Source organism: Limulus polyphemus, unplaced genomic scaffold (assembly GCF_000517525.1).
Source record: "Limulus polyphemus unplaced genomic scaffold, Limulus_polyphemus-2.1.2 Scaffold2584, whole genome shotgun sequence".
Lineage (NCBI taxonomy): Eukaryota > Metazoa > Arthropoda > Merostomata > Xiphosura > Limulidae > Limulus > Limulus polyphemus.
In genome coordinates this window covers 146,440-157,512 of record NW_013668194.1, presented here as the reverse complement: position 1 = coordinate 157,512, position 11,073 = coordinate 146,440, and the positions used below count along the sequence as shown (strand labels likewise).

Here is an 11,073-nt window from a genome sequence, read left to right as displayed (position 1 = left end):
CCAGATTTTTAGTTTAGCACGTCACCTGTACGCCAGATTTTTAGTTTAGCACGTCACCTGTACGCCAGATTTTTAGTTTAGCACGTCACCTGTACGCCAGATTTTTAGTTTAGCACGTCGCCTCTACACCAGATTTTTAGTTTAGCACGTCGCCTCTACCGTCAAATTTTTAGTTTAGCACGTCACCTCTACGCCAGATTTTTAGTTTAGTACGTCGCCTGTAAGCCAGATTTTTAGTTTAGCACGTCACCTCTAAACCAAATTTTTAGTTTAGTACGTCGCTTCTACGCCAGATTTTTAGTTTAGCACGTCGCCTCTACGCCAGATTTTTAGTGTAGCACGTCGCCTCAAAATAGAACGTTATTTTATTCATTAAATTTTATTGTGAAAAAAAAACAACTGTAAATGTTCAATTCTTCTATATGTTGGGACGTTAAATGATCTTAAAGACAATTGTTAGAATATTATTAAACAATAAGAATCAAGCTTTAATTAAATAATTGTTACATTATTCACCAGTACTTGAAAATGAAACTGAAGTTATGTAGTACAGTATACTTTTCTCTAGAATTTTGCCTCATGATTTTAAATATAAATGGGTTTATACTACTCCATTGTATCATCAGCAGAATGTTTCACTTGTTTGCTAGAATGAGCTCGCTTCCTTGAGAAAAACCACTGAAGTAAGACATAATATTATTACGAGTCACTGGTATTAATGAGATTTTGAGAAATATATATATATATATGTTTCGCATTGTTGTTTGTTTGTTTGTTTCCTTTTGGATATATTTCTAAAAAAAAGGTGATTTTGTTCCATTTTTGAGATTAAAGTATAAATGTTTAAAGACTAAACTTTTGAACTTTGTTAGTTATTTAACATACGTCTCGGGTTATACTGCCAAAAAAAAAAAGAGAGACTTTTATTGACGTCATTAGTCGTAGAAATATCGGCCTGACCGTCACAAAAGGGGAATAATCACATTCCTTGAAACAAGCACGTTCTTCCACACGAACAATTAAGTACAACAAAGCTAATAAGAACGAAAGGTGTTTAAAAGTAACGTCGAGTTGTTTCTTTCGGTCAGAGTAAAAGCCACGGAAAGCGGTATTACCAACTGTTTCTCAATCACGAAGTTTTTATTGTTAGTGTTTTTTTCAGTATGCAGAAGCTCCAACTACACCAAAGACTATTACAATCTGAAAAAGACAAAAAAAGCAACATTTTGGTAGCAGTATAAGCTCACAAAACTGCAGTTATTGAGCCTTATATATAAAATATAGTATACAAAATAAGGTGACTTTATAAGATTATTTGTTGTTCTTTTACAATGGGCTCTCTGCACTCTATCTACCGCAAGTAACTGCACTCCGAACTTTATAAGAGGTTGGATCATCATCGCAGATCAGTCGATCTGCGCTTTAAAGATGCATATTTTCGTTTGTTTAGTTAAATTGAACGGTAAGTGTGTAGTAAACTTACAGATAGATCTATTTAGGGGTAAGGAACCTCATTCTCCAAGATGACGAGTGGATTCTACCATCTTTCCGACACCTTTATTTCCGAATAAATAATTATCTTCTTTGTCTTTAGTTTGAAATGTGATATATGTGTATATTTTGAACCTTACATTTATGTTCCTTACTTGTTGCCCCCCAGTGGCACAGCGGTATATCTGCGGACTTATACTGCTAGAAACCGGGTTTCGATACCCGTGGTGGACAGAGCACAAATAGCCCTTTGTGTAGCTTTATGCTTAATACAAAAAACATCAACAATCCTTACTTGTTTGTTTGAAGTTCAGCACAAAGCTGCACAATGGACTATTTGTGCTCTGTCCACCACGGGTGTTGAAACCCGGTTTCTAGCGTTGTAAGTCCGCAGACATGCCGCTGTGCCACTGGGAGGCTTTTCAAAGCAATTTTAACTGTTAATCAAAACATTTTATCTATAAACTGGTGTGGAAAATCCACATGAACTTACACAAATGTCATGAAGCAAATCCTAATAAATCTTTAATAAAAAAATCCTATTTTTCTGTGTTTTTCTATTTTCTTAGATAAGTTTAGCTTAAGTAGAAAATCAGGAGCAGGCATGGATGCTGAATGAAGCCTTCGTGTTTTTACTTAAAACTACCATTCACTATCTACAGCGAGAATGAATGGCATATTTTTAGGATAAGAAGGCTTTAAATACAGATTACGACAATGAACGTTATAATGTGATGGTCAATTCCTTCTCTCTAATCTTAAACTGCTAAATTAGGGACGGCTAGCGCAGATAGCCCTCTTGTAGCTTTGCGCGAAATTCAAAACAAACATACATACATCAATCCAAAAAAGATAGTAACTTCGGTCTGACATTTTCTACCTTCAGCTCATTGTTACCTATAAGGCTAATAAAGCTAGTTGATGATGAGAAAGTCTTTGCCTCTTTTTCTAGAATAGCTTCACGTGGATCGAAGTAAAATTGCAAACTCTAATTTAATACTCTACATAACAAAAATTATTTTAAGTATTTCTGTATCTAATACTGCTTTAGTTTTTGTTAGGTTCGACGATTTACGTGATTGCCAACACTTCAACCGCAGTTGTTTAAAACTTTTAATATGCAAATATTTGGAAAAACCTTTCACACATATGAGTCACGTTAGGCATTTAAACTTCCTTTAGATACGTTAGAAAAATCAAGCTCATTTGATTCAATAATTTTAAAGTATTCTTCATCCAGCTTATATTGTGTTTATCATAATTCGCGTTTCCCTAATAGAAAATATACTTAAATATCCAGTATAGACCTTTAGTTGAGCGGCATTGAAGATTGACGATATATATACTGTTCTATTTTATTATAGAGGGTTTAGAAATGAAGAATAGAGGTTTAATTAGGTAGGTATAGTGCGATCCAAGAAAAATAATAAAACTCCAAAACAAAATAAAAGCATAAGAACAAAATTCATTTAAACCAGAAGTGTCATCATGAACAGAGATTGTTTGATGTTAAGCTCGAAATAAAACAAGAACAAAACAATTAAAAAGAAGAAAAAACAAAACAACAGCATTAATTCAAGTCTAAACATATCTTCTCATTTCCAGATTTTGATCTGAAAATTCCCATAATTAAGCATCTTATTCAGAGTTTAGAGACATCCACCACGTATGTAATGCATTAGCAGTAGAAACTGTGAAGATAGATTAAAAAAACGAGGACAATCTTATACAGATGAGTATTGAAAATGAATTGTCCTCGCCCAAATGACAATAGGATTGCTTAGCTAAGTTCTCCTGAGATATGTTATTAACTTAAGCTTTAGTTCACAAAAATCGGATTATTTTATAATTGTTATCTTAATTTTACAAATAACAACAACAACAACAAAAAAAAGAATATATTTACTGTATGAATTGAAACAGAAGAAAAATACTCTTAGTATATCCTAGATATGAACTAGATATCTGATTCTTTTGTAGTTTTCTTAAAGCCGCTCAGTGGCTCAGCGGTAAATCTGTGGGCTTATAACGCTGAAAATCGGGTTTAGATATCCGTGGTTGGCACAGCACAAGTAGCCCTTTGTGTAGCTTTGTGCTTAGCTACAAAGAAATACTATTCTGCTAAAGATATTAAAAATATGAAGACCAAAAGAGAAATCTGGGATTCTGCTCTCCATATTTCCTGGCGATTTTTTTATTCAATTTGTTGATGTAAATGCTTCGAGAAATAATTTTTATAAAGACTCTCTTTCTTTCTTTTTACCAACAGAGACAGGAAATAAATTAGCTAACAACTTAAATAGTATTATTTTTCGCAGTCTCTTGGCAGGATCATCAGGGATCAGGACGTTAATTGTATAAATTCTCGCTGCAGAATTCTTAGGGAAGGCATGATACTTGAAGAACATCAGAACAATATCTCCAATATCAGTGACACTTTTTGTTAACAAAACAATGTAAAGAAAATAATCAATGAGAAAAGCACAATAATTACTCAAGCATAGCAACTAAAGCAGAATGTTGCAATACAAGAATATTCGACGCAACAACTTTGAAATTCAAAGTGATATTGGGCTTGGTTCAAAGTGGAGAGAAAGGAAAGATAAGGCAGAATGATAAAGTTATAACGTTACGTGCCAAAGAAGGTGTCCAACAAAAACAGAATACGTATCAATTTGCTATTCCAAGTCCCCGAGACGTGAATACTTGATTCCTGTGTTGGTAAGAAATAGAGAAATTCACTGACCGTTATTTTCCTTTTCAACTGTCTACGCATTACCTAGTTTATATCTGGCGGAGTCTCTTTTGTTATGAACACAATATTCCTTCTTTTTTGCCTAAAAAAAAAAAGCTTCATAACGCGCAAGTGGCCCCTTAAGTGGCTCTATAGTCCCCTAAAAAAATTTTTCCCTTCTTTTGTCTGTTTCCCCAGTCTTCGTTTGTTTTGAAATATTCGCTTTGCATCTCAAGTAGCAAAATGACGTAATGCTTATAACAATCAACTTCTTCACGTGCCTGCGAGTGTATCTTTTTATCGACCACTTGAATATATCAAATCAAGCTTGGTTCATAAGAGGGCATACCTAGAGATCCAGTAGAATTATTTTATAGATCCGCCCATCTTCCGAGTTATTCTAGGAAGTAAGTAGAGCGTCGAATCGTGAATGTTCCTAATCGAACTATACTGAATCTTGATGATCAGTAACTACGCGCCGAGAAAACAAATCAAAACATCAGGTGAGAGAGAACTAATGAAAGACATTGTTGACTTTGTTTGAACATGCAACTGAAATAATAAAATGATAAAACAACAAGTACATTGCAATTTCTACCGTTATTTTTCATTAATATAAGTATCTGCCTTCAGAAAAAGGCACATGGTACTTTGTTTATTTTCCTCTTCTATTGTCTGTTGTTCTATTATCCCAAATAATTTGGTTGTTTGTTTCGGATAAATTCATACAAAACTACAAAAGGGATATCTGCGCTAGCTGTCCCTAATAATAATAATAATGACATATTAGTTGGAAGGCAGTTAGTCAACAGTGTTATTAACCTTGATATAATAGTTGAACATACATCTTTTCATCACATACTTTACTGAAAATTCGTTAATATATTGCAGCGAAGATAGTCTATTGTGCATCTTTGTGCTAAAATAAAACAAAACAATAAAATGTAAAATAGATGTCAAATGTACAATACAATTTCATCTAAAACATAGAATCTGTCATAAAATCATAAAATGCAATTGTACCATCATAGCAAACACTATTTATTTAAAGCTAAAGGGAGGTGATAAATTAATTATAATTTTTGTTTTGTAATTCAAAACCAGTGACATCATGGTCTCTTTATTTCGGTCCCAGTTTTTTGCAAAGAATGCGTAAAAGAAACTTCACTTTCCCAATGGGCACGGTTTGTTTTTCGAGCTGGCTATTTTTATTTTATTTTAGAACAAAGCCATGTTGGGCTATCTGCTCTGTTCACCGCAGGAATCGAACCTTCGATTTTAGTGGTGGAAGTCGGTAAATTTATCGTGGTCTCACCGGGGTACTCGAGCAGGCGAGCTGAGTTCAAATGCATGCGATACCACAAAATATCCCCCTACTATAAGCTGTGGGTGCGTTATAAGAGTAGCAGTCTATTTTTAGCGCGGATGGTGGGTGGTAAGATGCTGCTGAATAGCTATCTTCACTTTCGTCAGTAGTTCAAAATTGGGGACGTCGGCAGATAGCCTTAAGTAACTTTGTCAGAAATAAAAAATACAAATACAAAATACACTTCCCACCTCTAATAACAATACAGTACGAATACTATTACTGCTCATTATTAGTTTGAATTAAAATTTTGAAAAAAATGTCAATATGCAGAATCATTTAGAGCGCTAAATAACAATTCTGGTTAAACAGATTTTCGGATGGATCTATCATCATTATAAAGAAAGTTAAAATATCAGTATCGTCGCGTCACCTAATTAAAATTCAGATACTTTTGTTCAGCAGTAACAAGAATATTTTTCACATTAAAAAAAGATCTCAACATAATTTTTTTTAAAGTAGGAGGACGTTTTTACTGTTTTACTGGTACCCGCGGTGGCTCGGCGGTAAGTCTGAGAGCTTATAACGAAAAAATCGGGTTTCGATACCATCGGTGAGCACATTACAGATGACCAATTGTGTAGCTTTGTGTTTGACAACAAACAAACACATTTTTTACTAATATTCAATAAACAAGTATACTTATTTGTTTTTTGTATTGAAGAAAAGCAAAATAGAGAGTTTTACGTCATTTCAAGATACCAGAGTTTCATTAAGTGTGCAGCTACTGTACTTTAATACGAAACAGTCGTTTACATAAACCACACAGTCCTAATAATAATACATAATAAGGACATAATACATTATGGTTTCATCAGTGTATATGCAATAAGTATAAATAAAATGATTACAATGTTATACAAGAATTTCGATTTTTTTAGGCTAGTTAATACCCGAGGAAAAATTAAAATATTTTACTAACCTAAATTATAATCTGGATGGTATTAACAGGCCTAGTAATTTGTAAGAACTCGCGAGAAGACAAAGCTCCTGGCTCATCCTTAAGATAAGTGGCCTGGCATAGCCAGGTGTTTAGTGCGCTCGACTCGCATTCTGCGGGTTCGAATCTCCGTCCCACCAAACATGCTCGTCCTTTCAGCCGTGGGGGCGTTATAATGTGACGGTTAATCCCACTATTCGTTGGTAGAAGAGTAGCCCAAGAGTTGGTGGTGGGTGGTGATGACTAGCTGCCTTCCCTCTAGTCTTACACTGCTAAATTAGGGACGGCTAATGCAAATAGCCGTCGTATAGCTTTGCGCGAAATCCATAAAAAAAACCCTTAAGATAAGATATAATTTTACGCTGGATGGCGCTGTAATCGTATCAATTTAAAAGTAACTTGCTAATTGGTGGTCTTCGGAAGACGCAGAGTAGGAATAAGGCAAACAACAATGAATAAATAGTTTGACTGTTGGTTATCAGCAATTTTATCTTCTCAGAAGAAGGAAATGAACATTATGTCTGGATGAAGTGTGGTATTTCTTTGCATGTTCCTCAGATGGCAATTTTCATATCAGCTAAAATCAAGCATGTTCAGCCGAGCGTACACTAGTTTCTTCAATTCTTGATATTCCATTCTTCTTAAACATTTATGAATTTATCACACTCAAAACATGCTGTTCCTCAAAGATACTAAATATCTATATATAACAACAGCCTCTCACCCTGTCCAATTATTTGATAACGACGTGTTCGGTAAACACATTTACCTTTTACTTTTTGCTCAGATAAATTTCTTATATCTTAGACTTTAGATATCTGTCTCTCTTGCCCCATTGGCTGAGCGATAAGTCTGAAGACTAATAACTTTAAAAACCGAGTTTCAATACCCGTTATGGGTACAGCCCACTGTATAGCTTTGTCTTAACAACAAATATACAAACCAGCTCTCCTTTAATCCTTTCAGGATGACTTTTGTATGTTTAAAATACAAATTATATAACTACGTATAGGTGACCTAGGATACACCAAAAAGACTGGAGCATCATGTTCAAAACATTTTTATGGGACATATGGCTCCCACCAGCCATGCACAAACACCCGCTGGGACAATAATAACCCAACAGTAATAAAAAGGTTAAGTTTCATTTTGCTTAATTATGGGGATTTACTGTGATTTTGGCCCGGCATAGCCAGGTGGTTAGGGCACTCGACTCGCAATCTGTGGGTCGCGAGTTAGAATTCCCGTCCCACCAAACATGCTCGCCCTTTCAGCCGTGGGGGCGTTATATAGTGACGGTCAATCCCACTATTCGTTGGTAAAAGAGTAGCCCAAGAGTTGGCGGTGGGTGGTGATGACTAGCTGCCTTCTCTCTAGTCTTACACTGCAAAATTAGGGACGGCTAGCGCAGATAGCCCTCGTGTAGCTTTGCGCGAAATTTATAAACAAACAAACAAATACTGTGATTTTAAGACATAATTTCTCATTATTCTTACATAAGCAGTACAGTATTGTTGTATAACCGATATTTTTCATCGCTATCCCTCCTTTGTCTTTCAACAAGAAAATAAACAAACATGATTTCAAAATACATGTTTCTGTAAGCCTATAAAATACACACAACTCAAAAACAAGTTCTTCTTGGTTCAAATTTTGTCATTTAAAATCATAATATCGATTTTTTAATCCATTTTATATTGGTTTGTTGTGAATTTTGCGCAAAGCTACACGAGGGCTATCTGGGCTAACTGTTTCTAATTTAGCAGTGAAGGACCAGAGAGAAGGCAGCTAGTCATCACCACCCACTGCCAACTCTTTTTAACAACGAATAATGGAATTGACCATCACATTATAACGTCCTCACTGCTGAAAGGGTGAGCTTGTTCGGTGGGACGAGGTTTCGAACCTACGACCCGCAGACTGCGAGTCGACCGTCCTAACCACCTGGCCATGCCAGACCCTATTTTATATTACAGTCAAGTTCCTGCCAAGTAACAGTTGTAAGAGGAAAAGTCTCTTTTTTATTTATTATTTATTAGAGTGAGAAGCAAGCCATAAAAAGGTCACTTTATCACCATAAAAGCTTTTTTTTTCCGTATTTAGCAGTACCACAAAATCTTGGAAAATCTAAGTTGTGATTTAATAAATTATTTACAATAAGCTATGGAAAATTTCATAGGTGCGTGAATTTCATAATTAAGTATGATGAATATAGTGCTAATAAGTAAATGGATTGCACCATCATACCAAATCAAGCAACATTCGTATATAAAAATTAAGTAAATAAAAATACAGACAAGAAAAATAATTTAGGCGTAGCCTACTAATGCCTTTAATCCTCTAAACCAGCGGTTTTCAAACTGTGTTCCGTGGAACCCCAGGGTTCCGTGAAGAGTCTTTCAGTTATTGAGTGTTAACCTGTCACGGACAAAATGTATTTTTTAAAAATCATGATTCAGTTGATATTCAGCATAATATTTGTATATGTCTATTTAAAATTTTACATAAACAATAGTGTTATGAACTTGGTAAATTACATCAAATTTCCGTGACGAAAGAAATGAAACAAAGAAGGTTGGTTCAATGGCTTCGTAAAATATGAAAACCACTGCTCTAGATAAAACTGTTAAACATGTGAGCAGCTTTGAGAGAAACTTTACATAAAATAGCTGCTCATATATATAAGAGGTATGTTATTCAAATCGGTTGAGTTTAAAGAACTTGTTAATGTTCATACAGATTACTTTACAGACCAATCACTTTTCACCTAGTTAACACGTTTTAGGAATTCTGGATAGAACTGGAGCAACCAAAGATTATTTGACATTAAATAAGACATATTTACATAACATGTGTATCATGATATATAACAAATGTGTATGTAGACCTAATAACAGCACACAGAATGTTGTGATTACGACAAATGTGCCAGGAGATTCCAGGGTGTGATGGGTGCTCGAGGGAAGAACTCCTTCCAATTAATTAATCTATGGCTGTAACAGTTCAAGGGAATCACAAAAATATCAACCCCATCATATCATTTTACATCTGTCCAATTATACACATATATCATATAAACCTCATCATTAAGCAAATTGTGAAAACTTTCAACAAACATTAAACTGAATTTCAATTTATTTTATTAACGCGGATATCACAAAAATATCCAACCATATTAAATTATTCCAGAGCTGTCAAATATTTACAGAAAAATCTCGAAATCCAAATCGTTAAGGAAATTGTGGAACGTTCGACAAATGTTAAATTGAAATTTATTTTAATACTTACATTTAGAACACATTTTGACACTTCGCCCACCATATAAAGCATGGCCTTGTGAATACTTATTTCATTATGTATATTCATTAGCCACATGGTCTCTCCTGGCAGAGTATGCGCATTGACGACCAAATGGCAGACAACTGACAGCCTCGAAAGCAAACATAATCATATATATATATATATTTCGGCCTGAATTTGATAACGTATCCAATGTCTGTATACGCTAAACGAAGAGAATATTTATCTATTGGTTTTCTAGCTATTATTTTAGCTTATGCTGCTATATTGCGTATTGAAACTGAGGTCGTTTCATCAATATAACCACATATATACACGCGTATTGCTTTATATCAGATAAAACCATTACATCCTGGAGGACTGGGAGATATCAAAATCAATTTTACTTAGCATTCATATGTATGCCATTATTGCGTGTAGTGCTCACCAAACTAAGAAGTGTGGATGAAAATTATTAGAAAAGCAGAACAGCCACTTCTTTTGTTATATTCTACGCATATTTTTATGTATGAAAAGCGGAACAGCCGCTTCTTTTGTTATATTCTACGCATATTTTTATATATGAAAAGCGGAACAGCCGCTTCTTTTGTTATATTCTACACATATTTTTATGTGTGAAAAGCAGAACAGCCACTTCTTTTGTTATATTCTACACATATTTTTATGTATGAAAAGCAGAACAGCCACTTCTTTTGTTATATTATACACATATTTTTATGTATGAAAAGCAGAACAGCCGCTTCTTTTGTTATATTCGACACATATTTTTATGTATGAAAAGCAGAACAGCCACTTCTTTTGTTATATTCTACACATATTTCTATGTATGAAAAGCAGAACAGCCGCTTCTTTTGTTATATTCTACACATATTTTTTATGTGTGAAAAGCAGAACAGCCACTTCTTTTGTTATATTCTACACATATTTCTATGTATGAAAAGCAGAACAGCCGCTTCTTTTGTCATATTCTACACATATTTTTATGTATGAAAAGCAGAACAGCCACTTTTTTGTTATATTCTACACATATTTCTATGTATGAAAAGCATAACAGCCGCTTCTTTTGTCATATTCTACACATATTTTTATGTATGAAAAGCAGAACAGCCACTTTTTTGTTATATTCTACACATATTTCTATGTATGAAAAGCATAACAGCCGCTTCTTTTGTTATATTCGACACATATTTTTATGTATGAAAAGCAGAACAGCCACTTTTTTGTTATATTCTACACATATTT

General features: G+C 34.3%; 1 long non-coding RNA gene across 1 annotated transcript in view; it reads right to left on the bottom strand.

The window, feature by feature from the left end:
* Positions 1–906: 906 nt before the first annotated feature.
* Positions 907–11,073, bottom strand: part of LOC111087752 — a 20,192-nt gene continuing 10,025 nt past the window's right edge. The window contains exon 2 of the long non-coding RNA XR_002612403.1: positions 907–1,200. This is a non-coding gene — a long non-coding RNA (uncharacterized LOC111087752). The remainder of the gene's footprint in view (positions 1,201–11,073) is intronic.